At 50.2% G+C, this 23,356-nt stretch overlaps 1 long non-coding RNA gene across 1 annotated transcript; it reads left to right on the top strand.

Annotated features, from left to right (window-relative positions):
- Positions 1–11,997: 11,997 nt before the first annotated feature.
- LOC116449699 lies at positions 11,998–12,651 on the top strand. The gene is made up of 2 exons (XR_004242502.1): positions 11,998–12,290; positions 12,527–12,651. It is a non-coding gene; the product is annotated as an uncharacterized LOC116449699 (long non-coding RNA).
- The last annotated feature ends 10,705 nt before the right edge of the window (positions 12,652–23,356 follow it).

Raw genomic sequence — 23,356 nt, 5'->3', positions numbered from 1 at the left:
CAATTCAGTCACAGAGGTGACGTATTTCTTTATCCCCCTGCAGGTATAAATAGGTTGGATAACTGGATCCTTGGCAGGGGATAAGGAACTTCCCCACTGACAACAGGACATGAGCTGTGGAAGTTTTCCAGTACCCAAGAAGAGCCAGCCATCCTCATGGATGGCCCAGCACCTTGGGAATTGCTGTGCTGAGGTCTATAAACATCCCAGGCTTTATCTGGGGCTGCAGAGGAGATGGAGGATGCAGGGACTGAGGGATCCATGTGCAGTCATTGTCCTTGGCAGGGTGCTCCCTGCCCGGGAGGATGGAATGTGCTCATTCTCCTTGGGCACAGGCTCTTCCTGCTCTCTCTGTGGCTTTGCACAACGTTCCCGGTTAAGATTTTGCCCTTCAACACAGTCAGAGCTTTAGACAAGCAACCAAATTATCCAGGATTGGGCAAATCCCTTGTTTCTCCAGCCTCAGCTGGATGGGAATCACCAATTCTGGCAACGATCTGTCTTTCCTCCAGCTCACCATCCCTACATCTTCCTCTCCCCAGGATGTTTCCCCCAAGGTCATACTCCAGCAGTTCTCGAGGTCATTCCCACTTAGCAACTCTGCAGGAAAGGAAATATTCAAAAATCAATCTGCTTATTTCTTGTCTTGTGTGCAAAGATTTCTAAAGGCAGGAGGCAAACAGGTTACCTAAAATTCTATTTCTTTCCCTCTGCATTTTTATCTGTGGCTCTGAATTGCTTTTAAAACTTGGGACTCGCTGTGATGGTAAAAAATAAGGAAGAGAGGAGGTTAAAGTCACCTTTCACCTTTGCATCCCCCCATGGGAGACTTTGGGGTTTTATTTGCCGCTCTTTGCTCCATCTTTTCCATCCACACCCAGAGCAGGGGAATCTGGAGCCAGGATTTGGAGTTCCAGATGCAACAGGGAGATACACAAGTGCCTCGAGGAACAGGAACTCAGAGGCAGCCGCTGTGCCCAGCACTCACCAAGCATTTATATCTCCATATTTAAAAATTTAAAAAAATAAATCATTGGTAAAGGTAAGCACAGAAGAAAAACACAAGGGAAACATTTGGCAAAACGTGGTGGCCCAAGGAAAATCCAAACAATAGTCTGGGAGGGACAACGACGGGGGCGGAAGGGACAGGCTGCAGATCCGTGTGCCACGGGAAGGCTTGGATTTAACTGGAGCTGGGACCTCTTGGACACAAACCCACAACCCCAGTTCTGTGGAGGCTCCCAAAGCTCTGGCGTGTCCCTTTGGCATCGCTCCCTGTCCCGTTTCGTGGGGGTGACGTGGTTTTGTCTGGCCCAAAGTCTCCCTCTACAGACCGATCGCCACCCCTGCCACCACCATCCCTGCCGGGTTCCGCTCTCCCTCGGTGGTTGGGATCTGTTGTTGTCTGTTTGGATCTCTGACAACATGAGGTTTGCATGCTCGTTTGCCTGTGCAAAGCCTTTCCTTGGGACTCATCCATCATTTTCCAAGTTAAAACAGAGCTGCTTGTCCAGAGGAAGTCATTTGTCTCTCACGAAAGAGTCGCCCTCCCACCCCCGCCAACCACTCTGCGGTGGTGCAAGCGAACCCATTAACTTCCCTGGAAAATGCATCATCTGACGGGGGACTAAACTTTAGACTAACAAACCCCTGGAGAGGACATGAAGGAGCCATCTCTGTCACCCTGCTCAGTGCTCAGGTCAAAGCCTGACCTCTCTTTCCATTAAATCTTTGACTTTTAAGGGAAAACGTCGCAAATTGGCAGCAAATCCCGGCTGATGGCCTGAGTCGGCACCCTGATTTCCAACCTCCCTGGCTCTGTTTGAAACCCACCTCTGGAGCTGCTGCCTCTCCCCGCTGCCGTGCTGCTCCTCTCAGGGGAAAGGGGGAAGGAAATGCTCCTTGGAAGGGAATGGCTTAAAGATCCCAGAAATAAACCCTGGGAGCAGGAGGGAGCCTGCGGTAGGAAGCGGCCACTCAGGCCGCGGTGTCCGGCGGCCCTGCCCGCTCCGTACCTGGCGGGAGCAGCGCCGAGGGCAGAGCTCCAAAGAAAACACACCAAATTCACGTTCAAGATCGTTTTCCACATGATTAATGCCATCTTTTAACGTTAACAAGTCTCCCACAGTCCCTATCCCAGACTTGCAGGCCTGGAAGAAGCACAGGAGATAAATTTTCCCATCCCAGCACCTAAGCAAGACCCAGGATATTTTTGGTCAAATAACCCCAAACACAACATCTCCAAACACCTCCAACTGGGTCACAACCTTCCTCGGTCACAAGCGAAGGAGCTGCTAACTGCCACACTTTCAAGAAGGAATTCCCATGTGCATCCAGGAGAAATTATTTTTCAGGGAATTTCATCTGCAATACAACATAATTTTGAAACTTTTGTCCTGGAATTTTTCGTTCACATCAATTTTATCTTTCATACCAGTGGAAGAGAAGAGCATTTACTCCATGAACTCTCACGCTGAACGATAATTTTATATTATTTGTGAGTTTCTTTGAAACTTAACAGCCAAAGTTAAAATTATTACTAATAATCCAAAAAGCCAAGAAAACCAACAAAATCAATGTTCTGCTCATCAAACGATTTCCTTTTCTGGAACATTATTTTTAGTTCTTTGGAACTGTTTTTCAATTTTATTTTGCTCAAGAAGCAAACCCCAAAAGGAATTATTCATTTAGGTTTAAAGAAAAGACAGGAAAGACAAATTTTTCCCCTCCTACTGATTGGGAAGTGAATGGCCTTTGTATTATATGCATAAAATAAAATTTAAAAGAAAATAGAGGAGGCAAATGAAAACTGATGAAAAACCCTGATGAAAAATGGAACACCTTGGAAAGTTCATTCCTGGACTTTGTGGGACAGAGCTGTGAAAGCAAATCCAGCTGAACTCCAGTGAGGTGGGGAACGCCGCAGCCTTGAGGCAGAGCTTGTAACAGATTTGGATTTAAAGACAACAACTTTATTTTTCTATGGCCTTGAGGGGATTAAGAGAGGAGAGGAGTCCTGCTCGCCACCGGGGATATAAATCCTGGAGGGTCACTCCGTAGCCATCCGTCAAGCCAGAGGAAGGGAGGAGGCAGAGTCATTTTCAGTAGTAAATTTGGGAAGAACAAGCACTAATGGCCTAAAATTAAGAAAGAAAAACATCAGGCTAAATAGTAGGAAATGCTTTATAATGGTGAGGTCAGGCAGACAATGGGGAAACCTGCCAGGGGAGGTCAGGGGCTCTCCAATAACGGAGATGTTCAGGGATGGACCGAGGAGCCACGGAACAGGGGCTCTGCTGGAATCTCCTCCCTCGAGTGCGTCGGATGGGGCTATCCCAATGGGAATGTGTGCGAGCCCGAGGTGCTGGAGATTCGGGGGGGAATGTCAGGTTTCTCACAAGATTCCCCGCTGTCTCCCACCCAGGAGCAAGGTGCAGGGCACGCAGGGGGGCTGCAGCCTGCGCTGCTCGGAGCAGCAGAGATCTGCCCCAGCTGTTCCCTTTTCCAAAGGAAAACAGAGGCTGCCTGAAGAGGTGGGATCATCCACGCGGGGAAGGAAGAAAGAAGCCTTTCAGCAGAGCCCTCCCGCCGGGAAAGCGGGAGAGTGGGAGGCGGGGGACGAGCCGGGGCTCCGCGCAGATTCCAGCGCCAGGCGCTTTCCTAAGGCTGTCAGGTTGATTTCCTGCCGCTTCCCGCATGGACACCTGCGCTCCGTTCCCCACACGTCGTTAGATTTTTCCAACTTCTGGTGTCCATCATCACCCCCAGGCAATCAGAGAGGGGCTGTGATAAATGATCCGCAGGCAGTTTATTATACACACTAAATCCTCTTCGCTTGGTGCTCCAAGGGTGGGCCTAATACGTTTTATTCCTCTTCAGCTTGGATTTGGATCTTGGATCTGTTGGATGCCTCCTGGCAAAGGTGGGATAGGTGTTGCATACCGTGAATTGCTCCAAGCACAATTATTTCCCATCGTTTCTCTGGTGAGAATTCAGTAACACTGGAATTTTCCTGTATTCCTAGAAAACCTGACCATGTCAGAAATATCACCCAGCCAAAGCGGGGAATGTCACTGTGACAGCCCAAATCTCCAAATGAAAAGAGGCTGGAGGTGTGACAGTGACTGAAGGATGGAGGAGCTGAGATCAAATTCAGGGAAAGCCGGAACAGCTCACTCCCGTTGGAATGTGACCATGCAGAGACCACCATACTGGGTTTGTTTAAACAGAGATAATTAACAAGTCTAAAAAATTAAAAGCCTGGTGTGGGGCTGGCCTGAGACACAGCACAGGGACATCCATCCATGTCCCCACAGCTGCCGTCTCCTCTGGGAGTCTTTCCTGCTTTGACATGCTGTCCCAAACACCTCCCGAAGGGGACTGTGGAGGGCAAGGGAGTGTTTCTAATGGAGAAGGTGGAATTAAGTGCTGCTAACACAGAGCAGAGGGCACAACTCCCAGAAAAAGACTCTTCTTCCTCCAAGTGCACCCTCCAGCCCCACCAGAGCAGGTTTTCCCCAGTCCACTGGAGACACCATTCCACAAATTTGTCCCTCCTTGCCCAGAAGTGAAGTGGGAAGGATTTTTCCACAGCGCTGCTGCCACTCAGGCATTTGGAGATGCTGTTCCCAATTTTCCCTCTCCAGAATCAGGCTCTTGGTTCCAGGATGCTCCAGAACAAAGCCTGTGAGAAAGTGCCTGGTGGTTTCTTGGCTGAGGAAGTCAGCGGTGTTGAGGAGGAGGATGGAGGAAGACAAGGAATGCAGGAGGCCGTGAGAAGCCAGCAAAGGGAACCTGAAGAGGGTGGGGTGGGGTGTCAGGGGGGATTTTGGACAAACCCAGAGCACAGAAGGCTCCAGTGCCTGCAGCTCATATGAAGACATGGAAAAGGTTTGGCAATGGTGGGAGGTGAAAAAACAAGCAGGGAGCACAGTGAGGAGGCTGAGGAGAAAGGAAGAACCTCAGAGGAATGGCACCGTCTGCTGGACTAAAGGGCAGCTTTTCCCTCTCCAAGACCTTTGTTTCTGTCTGGCTCCTGTGGGAGGAGAGTTGGCCTGGAGCTCCAGCAGTAACTTTGAGTAACTTCTCAGGAAACAGCTTATTTAGATAGCACTGCCCATTCTTCAGAGGAGAGGAGAGAAAAACATATTGCCTGTTACTAATGAATGGCTTTTCCACAACTAACGATGTTTGCAGGGATGGATACTCCAAGGTCTCCCCGGTATCTCCACTAACAGGAGGGATTTTGGCACAAAGAGAGCGCAGCTTTTCCACACACACACACACACACACGGATAGAAGAGAGTTAAATCTCTTCTCTGCTTCTAATGGAAAATTAAGCAGGCATGACGCATCTGCTTAGAAGCCTTTTTCCTTATCTCCAGGATCAAAAAGAATTCCAGAGCTCCAAGAGCAGAAACTGAGAGCAGTTCATCCCCTGCCAGCGCGTGCAGACTGGAGGAGTTCAGGTTGGACACAAGTTAAGGGTTGGAGTCTCACTGCAATAAAGAGATTGTTTCCACTGCCTGCAGGAGGAACAACTTTGGATCTTGATTGCTCTGCTCAAGCTTGCAGTAAATAAAAGCTTCGAGCAGAGCCCATTAAAGCCATTCCAATTTCCAGGCTCTGGCCTTTCCAAAATTAACTCCTAGAAAATTCAATCTACACAAATGCCCCTTGGCTGAGGAGGAGAAGGATTCAAATCATCAGATGTTCATCACAACCTTCTGGGTCAATGATCTCCCAGGAATAAATCTGTGGACTTGCCACCCAGCCTGGAAAAGGCTTCAGCAAAGCCTTCCCAGAGACAATAAAAATTCTACATTTAAAGAATTTTGTCAAATTGTGGTATCCAGATCCTGCTCAGGTTTTGAACAAGAACTGATGCTCAGCCTCGTATTCAGGTTCCTTTCAAACCTCGATCCGCAAAGCTGAACTGTTGGGAGCTCACTTCACCTCAGCAGAGTTTTAGGTGTGACCTAAAAACCACAAACCCCAATCCCTGAAGGACCTGAGGGCTCTGGGCAAGGCTTCTCCTCCTTTTACAAAGCACAGCCCCTCTGAAAGAAAGCAAACAAAACTTAATCGCTGCTACCTTGAAGCAGTCAACCCCACATCCCAAGGCAGAGCAGGTCCCAAACTCCAAATTGTTGGCTCTGGGAATTTTTATCTTGGTGGGGTTTTGCTGCATCTGGTTGTGCAAGTTTTTCTAACGTCATTTCTGATCAAGGTAGTTCCCAGTAACGACTTTCAGCGTATTCCAGGTCAAGGTTAAGAGGGAAAGGGAAATTGCACAGGGGAGGTGCTCCTGCTGCTCTTCAAGGTGGCAGGGCCTGGAAGAGAGAGGATTAGAAATTAAAGGAGTTCTTGTAATTCGGAGGAGCTGTGACAAGGAAAGGGAAAAGCAGCATTTGTGACACCGTTAACAAATGACAGCAATGTGCAGATGCCTGGAAATGAATCCAACATCAGCTTTAAACCCATCCATGGCAAATTGATTTCAAATCCTCAGCTGTTTGCTCCAGCAAAGGCTGCTTTTTTCCAGCAGAAATGCCCTGTGCATTTGGAAATCACTTTAACCAAGTCTGGAAAACATCCTGCTAAGCAGGACCTGTCTCCCAGCAGAGTCAAAGCTCACACAGATTTTGTGCTGGGCAGGTTGGGAGCAATTAATTCATAATAACTGAACCTTGGGGAGGCCCTGGCACAGGTTGCCCAGAGAAGCTGTGGCTGCCCCATCCCTGGAAGTGCCCAAGGACAAGGTTGGATGCAACTTGGAGCAACATGGGATAGCAGAAGGTGTTCCTGTCCATGGAACTGGATGAGCTTTAAGGTCCTTTCCAACCCAAGCCATTCCATGATTCTCATTCAAGCCACACTCATGGTTTGCAGCATCATCCTCTCCATGCTCAGGAGACCCACGTGGAGAAGCTGAGCTTGCAGCCCTCAGCTGCTTTGAATTTCCCATCTGCACATGAAAATGAACCCCCAATTCCTCCCCGTGCTTGGAGCAGCTTGGATTTTTAAGGGAGAAAAGGAAGCCCCAGATGAAAGCTCCTCCCTAACAACTCACAGGTACGCGGAGGGTTTGCAACACATGGAGCAAACACAGCCAGAGCCCCATGGAAACCCCATCCCAGATTAATCCATCCCTCCCAAAAGCAGCCAAGGAAGACATAAAGTGCTCAGGCTGCCAGGGAATTGCCAGAAGCCGGGAATGCCGGCACCAGCTCTAAAGACTAATTGGCAAGGACAGCAAAATTTGATGCTATCTTTGCAAATTCTCCCTGTCAGCCCTGATGGGATTCAGGGATCGCTGAAGCACAGAGGACAAGCTCCCTCTGCTGAGGCCATGGATGCTGGGATATATACAGCTTTTCCATCTCCAACTCCATCCATCCTGACACGGGTGTCTTTCCTATGGCAGGGCTGAGCTGGGACAGAAAAATTGGATCACAGGATTAATCTGGATATTATATATTTTTATTAATATAATTATATAGAAGTAATTGTACCTTATTTATTAATTGTATTATTAATAATCCTGATATTATCTATTATTATAATATTGAGGCTACTTGACAGGTAAAATGCTGTCCCCACTTGGTTTTGGGGAAAAATCCAAAACTTTTGCATTTCCATCTTCTCTTGGATTATAGTTTTATAATTTGCAGCCAGATGTGAATTTTTATTGCAGTAACCACAGTCCCAGGTGCTGGAAAGCTTGAAATCCAAACCACTCTGGTGGTGGAAAAAATTCCTTGCATGGAAAAAGTCCATGAGAAACCTCAGCCCTCACCTGCATGGCCCATGAAACTCACACGACCCTCCTGCGCTCCTGAAAGACCCCAAAATGCTTCCTGCTTCAAAGAACTTCCACTGATGGGAAATTCAGCCTCTGTCAGAGCAACAGCAAAAAACCATTTGACTCCAGAGAGCTGAAGGGAAGAAAAGGGAATTTTCAGAGCAGAAAGGCCAGGCAGGAGGGAGGATTCAGTAAGGAGAGAAGCTTGGCACAGCTGCCGCCTCTGTCTTCAGCCCTGGGGGTGGGCAGCCAGCTTTTACCTGGCCCCCACATTCCACAGGCTCCAGGATTCCAGCAGGGAACAACAACAACGAGGAGATGCCATCAGCATTCCCCACTCCCAAGCAGGATCTTACAGAGCAGTGGGAAAAGCTTTAACCAGCCCCTGGGAGGTGGTTTGGGGATGAATTTCACCCCACGGCCTTGATTTCTTGTCTCCCCAGTTGCCTGGACCAAGGCAGGTGATAAATTTGGGATGCTCAGGCCATCTGACCTTACACAGCCAGGGCACATCGCTGCTCCTCCTGCGTCATCTCCTCCAGTGCCCCCTGCTTTTCTGTGCCACAACCCTGAGAATGCCTTTCCTTGTTTTCCAGAGGCTCCTCATTGTTCCTGGCAGGATGGGCAGAGCACGGGGCGCACAATGCGGTACCCTCTGCTCAGGATGTACGCTGGTCATCCCAGCGCAGGAAAATGCTTACGGAGAGGCTTCCTCAGCCAGCTGCCTCCTCACTTTCCCTCCCCCTTCCCAGCAGATCCTCAGGACAATCCTGGTGGTCTGATTACCAGCCACCCTTCATAGGAACTCACTGCAGGTGACCAAAATGTTCATCACCCATGGAAGGTGCCATGAATATTCAAAGCCCACCACAGGTAAATGCACCTCTATCCCAAAATCTGAATCCCACCGAGGACTGGAAGAGCAGTCCAGAGGGTTGTGTCTGTTGTGTCCATCCCATCTGATGACAGCAGCCTCCATCCTTGTCGACGTCATGTGAGCAGTAAATGAGCCCTGGAGTCCTTTCATCCCCTGCCAGCCTTTGTCCTTGGCACACAAGAAACTCCTGGGCATCCTGAGCGTGGGGCCAGGGCTGGTCTCCATCTGCTCAGCAGCCCGTGGAACAAAGACTTCTCTGGGTGTGCAGCCCACACTGAGCTCTGCAAATGACATTAATTAGTCTATAATTAGTTCTTAGCCCCTCATGGCTCAGGATAGTGTGTCCACGTCAGCCCCGTGTCAAGGACATCCTCCCTGGGGGCTTGTACAACACAAGGAATCCACCCTGACATCACGGCTCCTCGTAAATCCCAGATCTGAGGCAGCTTTTTCCATCTCTCACGCTTGAGTTCACTTCCTGGAATGGCTCGTGGTAAATCAGGGATTGTGGGGTTTGGGTGGCAATCCCAGGCACCAGTTTCTACACACCCCGAAAAGTTCAGGGGAAAATACCAACTGGATTTTCCTGGGACCATCAAATTTGCTTCAGAGCTAAAAACCTCATCAATAATTATCTCTCAATGCAAGTCACCTCAGCCCTGCCAAGGCCAAAAGCCACTACGTGGACAGGATCCAGCTCACTTAGGATCAAAGAATCCCAGGATCATTTAGGTTGAAAAAAGCTCCAAAATCATGGAATCCAACCTGTCACTCATCCCCAGCTTGTCACCCAGCCCAGAGCACTGAGTGCCACATACAGTCATTTCTCGGATCCCTCCAGGGATGGGGACTCACCACCTCCCTGAGCAGCGCATTCCAATGGTGAGTCCCCCTTTCTGGGAAGGAATTCCTCCTGCTGTCCATCCTGACCCTCTCGCAGCACTGAGCAGTGCTGATGTGGAGCAGTGAGGATTCCAGGATCATGTGGAGCTGCAAGCACTGAGATCCAAGCTGTCACAGACACCCCCAAAAATGCAGTGACGGCCTCACCACAGATTTTCTTCACACTTTCACTGCTCTCCTCACTCACCTTGAGGGCATTCCCTGGGGGGGACTCGCTTCTGTCTCCTTCCCCCAAGCACTGACCTGTTGTTCACACCTCGCCTCACCTTCACCTCACCACCAGCACTGCTGTGGGTGGATGTCCTGTGGGAAGCCCAGGAGATGATCAATGTTTGATCAATGTTTGGGGTCGACTTTTGGAAAAATGTGATCTTTAATGTCCCTTCCAACCCAAAGCATTCCATGATTCTCTGTAAGGACCGGGGAGTTCTCACTGACTTTATACCATCAAATAAATTCCCTGTGTCTTTCCAGAGGCTCAGCATCCAAGACCTTCCTTCAATTCATGTGGAATCACAGACCAGATGACCTACAGGGGTGATGGCTCAGCAAAACTTCTGAGTCTGCCTCCACCAGCGGGAAAGAATCAGTTAAAAATACCAGAGTGGTTTGAATCCCTTTTCCTCTGAGGCCTGAATGAGCCTGAGGGAGGAAAGTGCTCCTCAGGGCCCTGACATCTGAATGTGCTGCTAAGGAAGAGGTGTGTATCACATCCACAATAATTCACTCGGGTTTGAAGGCTCCAAGTGGCCTTTGAATGACAATTTGCTCGCAGAGGCCATAAATACACGACGTGATTTATTGGGCTTTGGTTAACATGGGAAACAACCCAAGAAAGGGATTTTGGAATTGTGGCTTTGCATTATTTAATGTGCGTTCTGTCCAACCCAGGAGCCTGAGGAACAGGAGGGTTTGGGGAGGGGTGGTCACTTGACCCAGCAGTGAAAAACAAGATTTTGAGTGCAATTAACAGCTCAGTTTGCTGTCTGTGGTTACTTTTATTTGATTAATTGGGTGCAACTGCCTGGTGGAGTTCCCAGATTTTGGGGAGGAGGAGATGTTGGAGAGATGGGAAAAAGAACAGGGATAGAGATTCATGATCTCAAGCACGTTCAAAGCCTAAAGCAGCCGGGAGAAGCCTTGTTTCACAGGGCACTGCAGGACCCAGCAGGCACGATCATGGGAAGATGCACCCGTGCAATTCACCAGCTCAGTGTGGTGATACTCCTCAGGTTTGCTTTGAAAGCAGAAAATATCTGCTCAGAGGAAATGTTGACGGAAACCTCTTAGCCAGGTCCAAAATCTCGAGATTTTCCAGTGGTGTCCAGTTTGGACAGGCTGGAGAGATGTTCTCCAGGTCTCCAGAGCGGTAACTCCTGCTTTTCACCGTGCCCTTGAACCTCAACCTTTTCCACCCCAGCTAAACCCCCAACAGTTTGATTGCAAAGCCACCAAGAAAGTTCTTGCTTGTCCATTTAACCAAAATCCCTTCACTGCACCATGACTTTGTGCACGTGGGGTGGAAAGAGGACACAGCAGAGAGGCTTTACTGGAAGTTTCCCTGGATTTTTCTACCACTGGTAAGAGATTAAACACATGGACATCCTCTGTGGTGTCCCAGACAAGGGCTGGAGCTCCTGGATCTTGGCGAAGCAGAGGAAGACAAGAGCTTTGCAGGGATCTCATCCAAGGCTTTTTTCCCCAAAGCAAAACAAAAATATTCTCTGGAAGCATCAAAGGCTTTTGCAAAGAGAAATAAAAGTTTCCAGCTTGGGGTTTTTTTGGAGCCAAACCTGTGTCCTCATCCAGTGGGTGAGGGATAAGGGTCAGGAGGGAAAAGTGCTTGGCTCTGGAGGAAAAAAGCCCCAGGCAAAGGGGAAATCAAATGAGAAATAATTTTTTTAAAATCCAAAAGGAAGTTTCAGACCCCTCCTCATGACTCATGCAACATTATTTGCCAGAAATTATTCAAAATTATTCTGGCCCACGCTGCTCTTCCCCACCTCTGGAATTCCCATGCATCCTGCTCCTCTGAGCATCCACGGTCCCGAGGACCCCCAGCACCCACCTTGCTCCTGCCTCCAGAACCAAAATAACCCAGGAAAAATCCCTCTTCTCTGGCAGCTCCATCAGGAGAAAAACAGGGCACCCTTGTTTTCAGTATCTATTCAGCTGCTTAAAAGAGCAGGAAATTTGGGCCATTTGCTTTACCCATTGTATCTTCTGTTATTCATCAATTTTGGAAAACAGCCTCTAAAATTGTTTCCGGCTCCCCTTTCCCATGTAAATCACTCCAAGGTTTTGTGTTTTTTGTCTTCCAAAAAAAAAAAAAAAAAAAAAAAAAAAACGAGAAAGAAAAAATAGCCAAACATAACATTCTGTTGTTCGAAGCAAGATTTTTTTTTCACTTCATTTCCAATTTAGCAACTCCGCGGAGCTCCCCTTTCCCTAAAAGCCTGGAAACAGAGGAAGCAGTTCCTGCCTGCGGCTGCACGCAAGCAGCAAATGCCACAGCTGAATGTTGTTTTCCTGTCCCCTCTTACTGCTCCGTCAGCTCCCTGCAGCATCCGAGGGGGCATCGGTCAGCCCAGGGAACAATCCCCCCCTCCTGGAGAGTTTTCCAAGTGCTGACTCCGCTCCAGCCCCGGGGATGATGGAAAAGGCTCTTTGCAGCCAGGGTGTGATGCTGCGCTTTGGGAATTCAAGGTAGGTATCGTGGGTTTGGGGAAAAAAATCTGATTTTTTTACTATTTTTTCATAGGTGAAAGAACATTTCTAGGTTTGGGAGGAGATGTGCAAAGGCCAATGAAAAGGGGATGTGATCATAACCACTCCTGACAGCATGAGGCACACATGAAACCCTATCTTGGATGATTCCTAAAGGAAGAGCCAAGGCCAGCATGGACCAGGTTTAACAGGGAATCCCTTTGTTTTTCCACCAGGGTCCTGCCCTGCTGATCCCAGACTGCATCAACACGTGGATATTTCAGTAGGCGCTTCACTTGCGGTTTCCCACAAAGACCCAGCTTCAAGACTCATCTAAAAATATTAAAAATATATAATTTGTTTTGTTTCTAAGCTCCATTTCAATTAGATAATGGGAAGGAATTGTTCCCTGGGAGGGTGGGCAGGCCCTGGCACAGGGTGCCCAGAGAAGCTGTGGCTGCCCCTGGATCCCTGGCAGTGTCCCAGGCCAGGCTGGACGGGGCTTGGATCAACCTGGGACAGTGGAAGGTGTCCCTGCCCATGGAGCTGGATGAGCTGTAAGGTCCCTTCCAACCCAACCCATTCCACATTTTTATGATTTAGCTGCACCCATTTCCCTTACCAAGGTGCAAGGAGACTCCCTATGCAGCCATGAGGAGCCTGGAGCTCCTCTAACCTTTCCCAGAAGGATCAGAAGGAAGCTGGGATGAGCTCAGCCGAGCCCTGCCAGGATGTGCAGAGTCAGGCCAGCCACTTCCCAGTGGGTTCACACACACAGAGGAGGGGAAAAATAATAAAAAACCCAAGCAGAAAGAAATATTCCTGTTGCAGCTTTTGCTTCTGGAAATCCCCTGTTTGGCCTGGAGTGAGTCAGCCAAAATGTTGACCTTGGAATTATGATGGGAATGTCGTGTGACATAAAAGGAGTGTGGAGCAGCCTGGCTGCGGCATGGAGCACTGGGATGAGCCAGCAGCTGATGAGCTCATCAGTCCAACCGTGCTGCAAATGCAGCGTTGGTGGGGGAAGAGAGAACTGCTGTATTCCAGCAGAAAGGTAAATCCACGGAAAAGAGCTCCTCATGCATGGGAACAGCCCACCAAAGCCAGCATCCACAGGGAAGGGTAAGAAACAGGTTGCCTGAAGAGTTCAGCAGAGTATTCCCATTTTAATCAGAATTTTTCCAGCTTTTGAGGCAGCTCATCCAATGCCTCATGCCTCAAAGCAAACAGAGAAAGAAAATCCAGGTGGATATTTTTTGCCCAGGAAAAGTTTCTCAGTAAAATATCCGAGCTCAGTTTTGGACCCATAGAAGGAGGCGCGGAAGTGTGTAATTAATTAATTGATTGATTGATATCGGAGTTGTTGCCACTCTCGGAAGACAAGTAGGGAAGGAAGGTGGAAGTTTAGTCGCTGCCAGGAGAGAAAGGTCAGATCCTGAAAACCCATCCCATGCTGGGAATCCAGATATAGAAATATGGGCTGGTCCGGCACAAGTTTCTCCAGGTTTGGAATTCTTTGCCAGGCACTGGCCTGTGGCTGCCAGGTTGTCCTTCCTCCCTCTTAGACTGAGAAATCCCCTCTTTTCCTGGAACAGGCAAAAATTAGGAGGAAATTGCAATGACTTTTTTCCTTAAGTAATTTCTTTGGTTGCCAAGGGGAAAATCCCAACGACACATCCCAGTCAAACCTTGGGAAGTTTTATCGTGGATGTATCCTAGAAGTTGTCCCTGTCCCTTCTCATGTCCAGCAGCTCCCAAAGCACGATGGAACGTGACTTTTTACTGGAAAATCCCACTGATTACAGCAATTCTGGAATAAGGCAGGAAGTACCTGCAGGGCTGAGAGAATTGGGATCGTTCAGCCTGGGGAAGAGCAGGCCCTGGGGAGACCTTGGAGCCCCTTCCAGTGCCTAAAGGGGCTCCAGGACTGCTGGAGAGGGATTCTGGAAAAAGGTTTGGAGAGACAGGACAAGCAGAAATGGCTTCCCACTGACACAGTAGATGGGATATCGAGAAGGAATGTGGATGTTGGGAACTAGATCAGCTTGAAGATCTCTTCCAACCCAAACAATTCCATGATTCTGTGATTAAGGGGACGAAGCCAGACTCCAGCTGAGGAGCTGATATCAGCACATTTCCCGCAGCACAGTTTTTATCCACCTCCCGATTTCCCAGGAAAGCAGAGGTGGGCTGCATACTTTGGAATGATAAGGGCCAAAAGGAGTCCCTACAAACCTCACCATGACCTCAGCAATGGTGTCTCACTTCTACCTTCTCCTAAAGGATCTGTGCCTGTTGCGATCGGCCTCCTGGTGTGTCCCGCGCCTCCTCCGCTCCAACCCCGTCCTCCTTCGGAGCAGGAGCAGGAGATAAGTGCTTAATGAGTGAGCAGAGCACATAGTTTCCCTGCAAGAAGCATCTCTCTCCGGGCTCCTGCCAGATTCCGAGCCTCTCCCCCGTGCAGACCGCCCTGGGAGTCAGGAATTATCAGGGGGTTCCAGAGACTTCCCACCGCGGCACCAGCCAAGGAACCCGCGGCCTTTCCGCTCCCAAACGCAAGTTTGGGGTGATGGTTTTGTGAGGGAAAAAAGCCCTGGGAGTCCCAGTGGAGCTTGGGAACACACAGAAAAAGGGATCCCTGGAGTTTAGAGAGCTAAATTCATTAATGCTCGGGGCAGGGGAAGGCTTGGCCTCCATTCCTTAGGTCACAGCGACAGCAGAGGAAGTCTGGCAGGGCCACGCTGTGGGATGGAGATTGCTCTCCAGGGTGACTCCGAAATGCAATAAAAAAAAGAAGACAATAAGGAGAGAGATCATAAAAACCCTCCCGCTTTTGATTTTCTCCCGGCAATGCCAGGCTTTTCAGGAAGGCCTAATGTGTGCCTACAGATTTACTGGCCCCCAGGCACAGGGGGCAAAGGGACAGAGGTGACGTTACTTGGCAGCTCCAGCCAAGGCTTTGCCATCGAGCTGAGCAAAAATAGGTGGCTGGATAAAATGGGGTCAGAATTATCTTTTCCCTGAAGAGCCCTGAAAAAGGACCAGGACCTTAAATCAGAGTTATTCCTGCTGGAGGCAGCTTTTTCTCCCTATAACAAACACCAGCCTGTTCTGCCAGGAATGGGAAAGGCTCTGGACAAACAATGTCACAGCCTCAGGCCATGCAGCTGGAGAGACACCAGGAATCCTTGGGATGATAAAAGCTGATGGCTACTCCAGGAGCCAAGAGCAGCTCCTGTTGTTCTGCTTGGCCTTCACCACAGCAGAGCTTGATGTGGCCACCACCCAGAGCTCAGCTCAGTCCCACAAGCTCACCCTGAACACACAAAGAGGGTAAAAAGCCCAAATCCAAAGTCAGCTTGGAGCCTTGAGGACCATCTCTCCTTGGAGGGCTTGGCTGCTCCCATGAGGATCCCATTCAGGGTGAATCAGGACAGTGGGACTTGACTTTTCTCCATCCATTAAACCCCACTCGAACTGGGTACCAGATGAGGGACGATGAGTCTGTGGAGTCAAACCTGGACACAACGAATTCCTCTCACCTTTCCAAGCCCTGGCTGTCCAGACTTGGGTGCTGGACATTCCCAAGGGATGTTCCTGGAGGAGAACCAGGCTTGTGGCTCAAACCCTTTGCTGATGATGCTCCAAGGAGAGCAGTGGGAAGGGATGAGCTGGGGAATGGGATGTGGAAAGAGCAAAAAACATCTTCTGAGAGGAGCTTTGGAGTTTTGTTTTCACACTTCACTTTCTCTTCTTTTTATCCCTTGGAGCAAGAATGCCTAAATAGATATTTTTGGAACCATTGGAATGTTTTCTTCCAGGGGAATTGAAATATTCTGCTGATATTAAAGAATTATGGAATTACATGACCATCAGGATGAAAGGAGAAAGCTCAGCCTGGTTTCTTCTTGTAATTTGGTGAAACGAAGGCACTCCCTGAGAAGGATTCCATTGCACCAAAGCCATTTCCCATGAAAAGCTGCTCTGCCTGACTCATTCCAGTGCCAGGGATCATGGAATTTCATGGATAACAGCCAATATCGTGGCTGGTGGTGGAAACACAGCACATGGAGCATCCAAGATGTTCACTACTGACTGCCCTGGGGGAAACCCCTCCAACAGCTAAAAATCAAACATTTATCCTCATTAAGGTGACATAATTCTTAGTTTTATTCCCTTTTATTGGTTTTTTTTTTTGGGGGGGGGGGGTTCAGTTGGGTTTTTTGTCAATCCTCTCCAACCAATGACTCTCTACCCCAAAAGCCAAAACCCTTCTCCGCCCTTCTTGCAGATGAGACACCTTGACCATGTTTTGGATGTCCCCCGGTGAGGTGACTCCACCATGCCAGGAGTCACTTGCACACTTTATAAATGCTGCCAGAAACGCCTGGATAACGGGAAAATCCTAAAAAACACCCAAGAAAAACGAAAAATCCATGCCTTTTAGCTATGGATGTGTGGAAAAACACATTAATCTTGCAGAACACGGCCAGCAGACAGGAGCCAAAAGGTTGCCACCAGGGTGTGGTGAAGGGGAGACATTTCCATGCTATTGCTCAGCAGGTCACAGCAACAGGATGCTGATAACATCCTGCAAACTTCCTCCCTCAGCTGGCCTGGAAAAAAATCCCGAAAATGAAGGCCCCGAGGCACATCATGAGCAGCCAACCATTCACAAATCCACCTTCTGGGAATGTTGTGTTTCAGGGCAGGCTGGGGATGCGCCGCTTTTCTCTGGTTGTAAAGGAGACAACTGGAAAGGAAGAGAAACAGGGAAAATGGGGAAAACAGGGCAAACAGGGCAGAGCTCCATGGCCAGCAGGACTGTGGGGTGATGGCTCAGGGATCACAGTGCCACTCCTTTTATTGTTCCAGATGGATTTTAAATGGAGCAGCACTGGAAAAGAGGTTTTTTAATAGCTGGGTTTACACTTTTTCCTTGTCCTTTGGAGTTCAAAGAGGTTCAGAGTTATGCTCTCAATGACACAGAGATAAATCCAGGGGAAGGCAAAGCAACAGGAGAGGATTTCCTCAAAAGGCAGGGAGAGCAGGAGATTCCCACCTCATCCAACACCTTTAAAATCCATTAAATTAATTCCATTCAAGCTTTGACAAGAGATGAGCAGGATTTCTGCAGTGCAGTCGGGCTCGTGGCGGGGGGCAGCGAGAAGAAAATTGTTTCCCCAGAGCACTGAGGGATTTTTTTTTTTTTCTCCTTTTGCAAAGGAAAACACAAAGAGAGGCTCAGAAAGAGAAGTGAAACCTGCCTGCAAAGAAAAATGGCTGAGAATAAAAATCCTAAAAAAAAATTCTAAATATATCCTGGTTTGAGCAAAACAATTTCCTCCAGCAAGGTCACTAAATTCCAATTCACTCCAGTCATGACACTTGGTTCTCAGGGAGGATGGGACCTGGCCTCTGTGAGATGCCAGGGGCATTCCCAGACCCCACTGAAGGGGATTTTACCTCTGAAGGAGACTCAGTTCCCCCAAATCCTGCACAAGCCATTTCCAACCATTTCTTCTCTGCATTAAACTCCCACTCCCCAAAAAGGGAGATGTCCTTGGCACAGCCTGGTGGGCGGGAGGAGGAGGATGTAGGACAGCACTGGTGAGGGGATTTCTTCTGCTCAGAGCAGTGTAAGCAGGGCTGGGCTGCTGGTTAAACCACAAACCTGAGCTGTGGGGACACCAAAATGCCACGAACACAAGGAAAACGCAGTCCTACCCCCCCCCCCCCCCAGCCATTTCCTCAACTCACTTGAAGTGGATGAAAACCGTGGGACTGTAGAAGGGTTTGGGTTGGAGAGGACCTTAAAGCTCATCCAGTGCCACCCCAGCCAAGGGCAGGGAGACCTTCTGCTGATCCAGGCTGCTCCAAGCCCTGTCCAGCCTGGCCTTGGGCACTTCCAGGGATCCAGGGGCAGCCCCAGCTTCTCTGGGCACCCTGTGCCAGGGCCTGCCCACCCTCCCAGGGAACAATTCCTTCCCAAAATCCCATTTAAACTCAGTTTGAAGCCATTCCCACTCTTGCACAGCAATGCAGGGCCCCATCCCTCCAACACACCAACTCTGGGTCTCTGCCGCTGAACTTCAAGCCCCAGGAATGTGATGGTTCCCAAAAAAAGCGGAACAGCTGGGGACAGTGTCCCAGGCGTTATCTCCCACCCTAATTAACACCTTTGAGTGGCCGCCAGCCGCGGGCTGGGAAGTCAACTTTGCTCTGAAGTCCGTTCCTCGCACCAGAGGGAGCTTGTCAGCCCCTGCCTCCCATCCCTGCTCCCCTTATCTCCCCCCGGAGCTTTCCTGTTTACATTTCCCATTAGATTCCCGTAATTAATGCCCTGACAGCGCAGGCTGGTTGGGAATGGTGCTGGTTGCCCCTCGGCACAGCCAGGATGAGCAGCGGCTCCTGCAACCCCCCCACCTGGAGATGCCTCCGGAATTTTGGGGTGACACTCCCCCGCCTACAAAGCTGATCATGGATTTGCCTAGGATTTGCTTCCAGTGGGGAGGAAGCAGCAGCCCCAAATGCACCCAGAGGGATCTGCCTTAGGATGGATGCAAATATTTCCTGTGCTGGGGGAGCAGTTTTGGCTGCACATGCCAAAATCAGTTCCAGGCAGCTTGGGCACAAGGGAAGAAGCCTGGGACAATGCAGTGGGCACTGTAAAACCTGGCACAGGGAGATTCCCTGATCCTTTAATCCCTCAGGAGGTGCAGTTAATGCCCAGCATGCAAATATTTGTACCCCTGCATGGCACAACGCTGCTTTTCCCGGGAAATGCCCAAATTCTCCCTGTTTTCCCTCATTTCCCCCCGTTTTACCCTGCAGCAAATAGAAAAGCTCAGGTGTTCAGGCACAGCTGCTGGTGTCTGTCCAGTCACAGGGCAGGGATGTATTAAAAACACAGCTTTTACACATTTTCTTCCATTCCTATTTCCCAAACTATCCCCAATTTCCAACAAAACGGTCCACGGGGATTCTCAGCTCTTGATCTAGCGGTGTGTCAGGCTCAGTGACCAGCAGGCATTTTCTTGGAGAGAAGAAAAAAGAGAAACCTACCCAGATTTCCCTGTAGCCACCAGGAGAAGACTCCACCACCCCATCCCAGGGTTTAGATCCCGCTGACATCCAATGCCATTCCTTCCGACGCCAGTGGGGGGAAACCAGAGCCATAAAACCCCATCCCTCGCCCTTAATTGGAGGCCAGCCCTGCGCAGATCCCTATCTGAATCAAAGCCCCCCAGCTGCTGGATGTGTGGCAGGGACCCTTTGGTGGAAACAGCCCCCTTGCTGTTATATGGCATCCAGGGGAGCTGTGGCTGTCGCCTTTCCAGGCCTCTGGAATCCCCGGGGATTTAGGGAGCTGCAGCACAGCCGTGCTCGCCCTCATCCGCACAGAGGTAGCAGGGTGATAGGTGCCATAAAAAAGAGCGGGGTAGGGGCAGATACGGATCTTTAAGGAGGGAGGAAATTTGGCAGGGGGGTGGAGTAAAACAGGAAGAAAAGGGGGGGGGGGAAGGGAAAAGAAAAAAGCTTTGAAATCAAAGCCCTGGTTGATCCCACCTCGAGGTTGGGGAGCAGATGAGAAGGGAGAGGTGGGTTGGGGAGGGAAAGCCACCCCTGGGGTGTGGATGTGGTTGTTATTAACACCTTTTTGAGGTGCACACACAGAAATCACACCAGGCTCAGCAGAGACAGAGGTGCCTGTGCTGGTGACTTCCAAGCAGGATTCCTTAAGGAAAATCGATCTGGCTCCAGTGCCTGGGAGCTCTTCTGCTTGACTGATAACCTCAAAGCATCAATATTGAGCCTTTATCAACACGTGGCAGAAGCACAACAGAAATAAGCCCAAATCTGGAGGGAGGGGTAGAGCATTTTACGCCTCAAAATCCAGAAAACAGCAAAACGGTGCTGTGGGTTTGGCCCAAAATATTGACTTTTTTACTACCTGAAATTGCACATCCTGCACCATTACTTCCCTTCAGCCCCCATTTTTCTGGCGTGTTCAGCTCATTTCTTTTTTGCCTTCCATGCAGTAAATCCTGCTCATCCTCCGAGTGGGATCAGCCCCTGCTGCTGTTCCCACGTTTCTTTCCCATGGCTGATCCCTCACCGGGGGTTCCTTTCCAGCTGCCAGGCTCATCCCTGCCATAAACTTGAAAAGAACCTTTTCCTTTGGAAGCCCCTTCAGCTGCCAGGGCAGAAGGGCTTGGAAATGTCCCCTCTCCCTGCTCCTGCTGGCCACGCTTCCATGTGTTCCCCAGCTGGAAGTTCTGCCTCCAGCAGCACTGACCCTGCTCCCGACCAGGATCCACGGCACGCCGGGGTCACTGGCAGTGTGGGAAGGGAATCAACCTTTTTGCAAGGATGAGTGGGGGAATTGCTGCTCTTGTTTTCCCCTTTCCCTCCAACAAACCTCACTGAGAGCTCTGCAGCAGCCTCAGCTCCTCCGGCTGGAAAAATCCTGCTCCTCGCTGTTGGGACAATAAATATTTTTCCCTCCACCCACCCGGGTCAAGAACCTTCAGGTCAGCCTGGAGGAGCTGAGGGTGCTCGGGGCTCGCTGCTTTCAGCCCCAGCATTCCTCCAGCACATCCCCCCGCAGGAGTTGCCGCCGATTTAGGATGGCATCCAAATCCTTTGGAGCCAGCGGCTGCGGCTGTGCCAGGAGCAGAGGCTCAGCTGTGACAAAGGCGAGGGCAAAGAGCAGGAGCGGGACATGCTCAGGTGCCCTGCCCGCTGCTCCAGAGGGTGGAAATCATCCTGTGGTGCGGGAGCTCTGCTTTTCCTGCGCTGGTTGCTAAGGGCAGCCCGGAGGAGCTGAGCTGCCGGCGAGCCCCTGAGGATGTGGGGAAATTATCCAGCTCGTTTGATGAAATCCTACCCTGGCTGGCAAAGGAAAAATCCAGCAGCACAACAAATCCTGCCTGGGGGCTCGGGGATTGGATTAAAAACACAGCAGCCACTTGACGCAAAGCGCCAGTTCGGGATAAATTCAGGCTGCTGGTTCGCAGCTGCCCGTTCACCGGCGTGCTGGCAGATCCCGTGCTGGGAAGGGAATTGTTTGTGTCATTCCACCCTCCTGCCTCGGCCAGCACCGCTTGTCCCCGGCTGGCACCGCACGGTGACACCGCTCAGGCTCATCAAGCACCGGTGGTGTGAGGGGGTGGAACGAGATGATCCTCAAGGACCTTTCCAACCCAAACCATCCCGGGATTCTGCAGGCGCAGCACTCACAGCCTGTGCCGCATCCAGCACCCACACCTGAGGTTCCCTCACAGCAGCTGGATGTGAACAGTGCAGCGCCCACAGCACCCAAAATGTGCACGGCGCCCTTGGAACGTGCTGCAGGGCACCCAAAATGTGCACAGCGCCCTCAGTGCATTCAAATCAGCACCCAAAATGCGCACAGCACGCTTGATGCATTCAAATCAGCACCCAAAATGTGCACAGCGCCTTTGATGCATTCAAAACAGCACCCGAGACATGCACAGCACCCTTGGAGCATGCTGGAGAGCACCCAAAATGTGCACAGCACCTTTGGTGCATTTAGACCAGCACCCAAAATGTGCACAGCACCCTTGGAACCTTCTGGAGAGCATCCAAAATATGCACAGCACCCTTGGAGCATGCTGGAGGGCACTCAAAATGTGCACGACACCCTCGATGCATTCAAACCAGCACCCAAAATGTGCACAGCACCCTTGAAACGTGCTGGAGAGCACCCAAAATGCGCACAGCACCTTTGGTGCATTTAGACCAGCACCCAAAATGTGCACAGCACCCTTGAAACGTGCTGGAGAGCACCCAAAATGTGCACAGCACCCTTGGAGCATGCTGGAGAGCACTCAAAATGTGCACAACACCCTCGATGCATTCAAACCAGCACCCAAAATGTGCACAGCACCCTTGGAGCATGCTGGAGAGCACTCAAAATGTGCACAACACCCTCGATGCATTCAAACCAGCACCCAAAATGTGCACAGCACCCTTGGAGCATGCTGGAGAGCACCCAAAATGTGCACAGCACCCTTGAAACGTGCTGGAGAGCACCCAAAGGCCCTCCCAGGCACATCCCAGCCCCACGCAGCATCCCCCAAAGGCGCTCGCAGCTCCCGGGGCAGCCCCGGCCCGGCGTGCGGGTGGCTCTGGCTCTCAGTAGAGGGAGGCAGTCTCCAAGAGAAGCCCCGTGAGGAGCTCTCCGCGCAGCCGGAGCTTTCCCAGCCGCCTGAAGAGGGACCCGAGGCAGCCTTTGAGGGAGGTCCGAGCTCCCGCTCCTGTCTGAGGCGTTTCCCAGAGCTGAAGCTCCCCGGCGCTCCCCGGGGTTGGGGCTGTGCGGAGTCTCATGGAGAGCTGGGCTTGTCTGGCGCTATTTTGGGGGGCTGGGTTGCTCCTGCATCCCTAAATCTCCCTCAAATCCTTAATTCCTCACAACTTCAAAGGCTGGAATGTGCCAGCAGCGCTCACCTAGGGACCTTTCTCTGTGCAGAGCTCCAGGTTCGAATGGATCCAGGTTTGGCAGAGTCCTGTCTCCATCCGATCTCCTTTCCTTCCATTCCTTATTCCCTGGGAATCAATCCCGTGTGGATTAAAGCAGGAATTAAAGTGCTTTGGGACGCAGGTCAGGCCAAGCATTGCTCACAGCACAGAAAAGAGCAGTTCCCCTAAATTTATTATAAAGTAATAAATCCGTTCCACGGAGGTAGTTAATTTGATAATTGCCAGCCAGAGCAACCAGGAATGGAGGAATAGGACTGATAAATCCGTCCATCAGGAAAAAAAGAACTATGGAGGGGCTGGGAAGTGGCCTTTTGAAGAAGGCAGAGTGGGTAAAAAAGTGGAAAATTGAGCGGTTTGCCTCAATTGCTTCTCCAAATGGGTTTTAGCTGGGACATTAAAGTTTGAAAAGCTTCGTGAAGAGTTTTATTCATAGATACACAGGTGAGGCACAAACTAGAAATGGATGGATATATATCAAATACAAGAATAAAATATAAATGTGACCGTTGTCCCCAGGTTTTCAAGAACAAGGAACAACTTCACAAAACACAATGTCATCT

The sequence above is a fragment of the Corvus moneduloides genome, chromosome 12 (genome assembly GCF_009650955.1).
Source record: "Corvus moneduloides isolate bCorMon1 chromosome 12, bCorMon1.pri, whole genome shotgun sequence".
In the NCBI taxonomy this organism is placed as follows: Eukaryota; Metazoa; Chordata; class Aves; order Passeriformes; family Corvidae; genus Corvus; species Corvus moneduloides.
The sequence above is the reverse complement of the archived record's forward strand: the minus strand, read 5'-3'. Positions and strand labels throughout refer to the sequence as shown.